At 31.4% G+C, this 4,646-nt stretch overlaps 1 pseudogene; it reads right to left on the bottom strand.

Annotated features, from left to right (window-relative positions):
- Nucleotides 1-460: 460 nt before the first annotated feature.
- LOC107854917 lies at nt 461-3,562 on the bottom strand (annotated as a pseudogene).
- Between the last annotated feature and the right edge of the window lie 1,084 nt (nt 3,563-4,646).

The raw sequence follows: 4,646 nt of genomic DNA, 5'->3' as shown, positions 1-4,646 counted from the left end.
GAACAAGATGAAAACTTCCTAGCGGTTTCACAAATCTATATTAATTAAAATTTTAATACTTGATTTGTTTTCCATACGTAATCAACATTAGCATCTTTGATGAATTATACAATTTTATGTATGTTATGTTATTTGGAAATCAACCTAAATATTAAGACTTATCATTAAGTTTTTGTATGACTTTCTGTAGATATTTAAATGAAAAATATTTTTTAATGATAATTTTAGTCATAGTGACCGCGCATTATGCGGGTACATGTACTAGCTGAATATAATGTCACTGGCCATCATTCAAGGTGATAAGATACATTAATCGAGTTTAGATAAAAAATAAAGTGCACAAAGGTTGGGTTGCCAAATAAATTCAAAGGTAAAGTCCTTTATTTTAAATAAGAATTTAAGTTTTGTGCATTGATATATCACTCTTCACAAGGTATGTAAGGTGTTTGATTCATTGATATCACTCTTCACAAGGTATATAAGGAGTTGCAATCAAGTATAGGGTACTCTTTCTAGAACAAGTTACTCCAGCTGACTCAATCAAGTCCAATTCATTTGAATTGATTTCAGTAGGGAGTTTCCAATCAAAGTGATACAATAATTGAGCTAGTGGAAAATAAACATTAGCTAAACCAAATGACATCGCAGGGCACATCCTCGTTCCACTACCAAAGGGAAGTAGTTCAAAGTTATTACCAACAAAATCCACAGAGTTGGGCTCAAACCTTTCAGGTTTAAAACTTTCTACGTCATTCCAATATTTTGGATCTCTTCCAATAGACCATACATTAACCATAACTTTTGTTTTGAAAGGAATTGTGTAGCCATTTGTGTCTACTTCTTCCATACATTCTCTAGGGATCAAAAGAGGTAATGGAGGATGGAGTCTGAAAGTTTCTTTAATGACCAACTTTAGATATTTCAACTCCTCGATATCATTCTCATCAAATGTTTCTTTTCCTCTGAAGGTGTTCTTTACCTTTGCTTGACCTCTCGTTAGTACACTTGGATTCGTCATCATTTCTACCAAGGCCCAATCAATTGTTGTTGATGAAGTTTCTGATCCCCCAGCAAACATGTCCTTCATTTGATCCAGATACGATATTAAACTATCTCATGCTATTTATATCGTACAAATTTTGAACCAATTTCTACTGAAAATTAAAATAATTTACTTATATGACTTGTGCTACTACCTTTCTTTGTTATAATATTAGTATTTGCTATTATTTCAGTATCCTAGAAATGTTAAGTTGGGTTAACATAATATTTTTCATACTACTACTCAAATTGTGTTAAGTTTGTCCTAAAGGTACGATTACCAGTTCTATATTATTTACCCTAGGTAACTAAAAAATATAACTATGTGATTTGTGAACATAAGTGCTTATAAATAACAACAACAACAACAATATTACTAAAACAATAGCTTTGATGTTATCGTTGGTAATTGGAAATTGAAGGCCTTGTTGGGTTCGAAATCGAGATGACGTCATGCTGAAGCTATTAGTTGGAAATTATGAGACGATAAATCAGTTGATAAAGAAAACAATACTAAAATTATAATATTATTATATGATTTGGTCAATTGCCCTACATATAAAATCTAATATTAAAAAAACATAAAAATAATGAGAGAGAAAACGTCCCTCTAAACTAAAACAGTATATTGTGGATGTTATTGTGCTATGACTTGAACAAAGACTACATTGTGGATGTTATTGTGTTGTCACTTGAGAAGAGGGGTCTTTGTAGAGTTACATAACATTTAATAGGAAAGAGATCTTTTCCTAGTAGGAAACTTTTTCTACTAAGAAATTCTTTTCGAAGTAAAACACAATTATGGTAGAATCCAAGTAAGGTAAGAAATTCAGACAAATCCTAACAAATCTCCCCTTGGTCTGAATTTTCTTGCAAAATTGTTCATCATCTTTTTCTTCATGTAATCTTCATAACTGCTGCTTATCATAGTTAAAAATAAAATTTAAAATATTATGGGTCAAAAAGGGTTTAAAGAATATCTTATTTTTATTTTCAAAGATGTAGCAGCAGAAATGTTGAAAGTATGCTTTAAGCACCTTATCCATATGTAGCTAGAAAAAAATCTTCATTATCGTCAAACTATTGTAGCATGATTTTGAAACCGCTTTGAACCTGTTTAATCTCGTCTCACCACACCATTGGACCATTGAACCATAAGCTCTGATACCACTTGTTGGGTTCGAAGAGATGACGTCATGCTGAAGCTATTAGTTGCAAACTATGAGACGATAAATCAGTCAATAGAGAAAATAATACTAATTATATGATTTGGCCAATTGGATTAAATATAAAACCTAATATTAAAAAAACATAATAATAATGAGAGAAAAAATCTCCCTCTAAACAAAACTCTTAAAATACTACATTGTAGATGCTATTGTGTTATAACTTGAGAAGAAAGACTACATTGTGGATGTTATTGTGTTATCACTTGAGAAGAGGGGTCTTCTATTTATACAGTTATCTAACCCTTCTTCCCAAATAGAATAAACCTAATAGAAATCTAATAGGAAAGAGATCTTTTTCTACTAGGAAACCTTTTCCACTAAGAAATCAGAATAAACCTAATAGAAATCTAATAGGAAAGAGATCTTTTCCTACTAGGAAACCTTTTCCACTAAAAAATCCTTCCAAAAGTAAAACACAATTATGGTAGAATCCAAGTAAGGTAACAAATTTAAGACAAATCCTAACAGGCCTCCCTCTTCCATGAGTCTTAGCAGGACACTAATTAAACCTTCACCTCCTAATTTACCATTGCTCTTGTGCTCATTGATGATTTTTTCAAGAATGACATCTAACTCATGGTGGACTTTCATAATTTTACCTTTCATTCCACTTAAAACATGAAGAAATTTCAGTGATGGAAATATATCAGCCACATCAAATCCTTCAACTAAGTGTGTCACTTTTTTAACTAGTAGTAAAAGTTCGTCTTGCTCTTTGAATACTTTCCCAAATACTGATCTACAAGTCATAGAACTCGCAAATTGAAAAATCATTTTTGTTACATTTACTATCTCACCAGAGATGATCGAAAAAATTTAATGATACTAAGAACTTCATCTCGCTTGATAGAGCTGAATGGCTTGACATTTTTGGCACTAAGCAATTCCAAAATGCAAATTTGGCAAATTTATCTCCAGTTATCTCCATAGGGAGTAAAGATAATGCCGCTCCTGTTATAAGCAATAATATCGGCAGCCAAAAGTTTGGGCCTAGATGCAAAAGCAAGGTCATGAGTTTTTAATACTTGTTTGGCTATCTCAGGAGAAGAAACTATAAGAAGAGAAACTTCACCTAATTGAAGGTGCATAACTGGACCATATTTTTTGGCTAAATCTCTAAGGACACGATGTGAAAGTCTACCTAGCAAATGAAACATGCTTCCAAGTAAAGGTAATTTCCACGAACCTGGAGGCAATCTTTTTCTAATTTGGCTATTCGAAATCTTCCATTTCATTAACAATAAAAGGAAAGATGCAAAAAGGAAAAAGGAAAAGAAGTTGAAGAACTGCATATTTTTTGCAAGATAGGTTCTGCAAATTAAATTGCTGCTGCATATACCTTCTATATATGCTTTTTAATTTGGTAAGAAATGACAAAATGACCCGTCGTGTTGAGAATAAGTTCAAAACAATTCCTAATGCGTTGTATTTACGCATATCAAAAATTAATATTGTTTTGACTTGACATGAAATTAATATGAGCAAGATATAAATGAATATTTAATTATTGACAATTTTTCAATAATTTAACCAATAGTGGGCTCCCTTTCTCATTTAAGTACTCATTATACACTTTATTTGTTTGATTTTTAATTAACAGGAGTTTATAAAAGTAGAAAGGACTTTTGAAATTTTGTGACTTAAACTAAAAACGTGTAGAATGTATTTTTTGTGGTCTTAATCATGTGACGTAATGAAAGTTAGAAATAAAGGTAGCTAAAAGAAAAAAAGAAAGAGGCATTATTTTTGAAATGAAATAAAAAAAAATAATAAGATAAACTAATTGACATTTAATCCAAATTTTGAGGAAGCCAAAATTTATTTAAAACTTAATAATTAAATATAATCGTGACCCGGATTTTGTAGCAGTAATTGACTATTATACATATTACGAGAAAACATGATGATTATTTAAAACCTAAAATAATATACGAAGACAAATAAACTAACTATATAAACATATATAATTCAAAGAGTGAAGTGCCCTCCGGCATTTGTAACTAGTTCACTCAAAGTGACAGGCTAAGAATACACTCAAAGTAACGAATGTTGGGTTCAAGGTGTAGACATGATTTTTGACAGCAAAACACTCTTCTTCAATACAAAAACTCTGTGTGATCATTAAGCTGTTGAGTGAGTTCGATGAATCCAATAATTTGAGGTACCACTATTGTTCGGATTAGAAGCCATTTTATCTTGGGAGGAAGATTCCACAACCTCAGGTACAGTGAGGGAAATTATTCCTTAAGGACACTCCGTGAAGTCGGGGGACTTGGCTTTAAATTTCTATTTCATCCCATTTCTGAAAATTAACACACTTCTTGGATAGATTACTTTTAATCCCGTGTTGAAGGTGTTAAGGAACTTCATAAGTCT

This window comes from Capsicum annuum, chromosome 1, assembly GCF_002878395.1.
Source record: "Capsicum annuum cultivar UCD-10X-F1 chromosome 1, UCD10Xv1.1, whole genome shotgun sequence".
Lineage (NCBI taxonomy): Eukaryota > Viridiplantae > Streptophyta > Magnoliopsida > Solanales > Solanaceae > Capsicum > Capsicum annuum.
The sequence above is the reverse complement of the archived record's forward strand: the minus strand, read 5'-3'. Positions and strand labels throughout refer to the sequence as shown.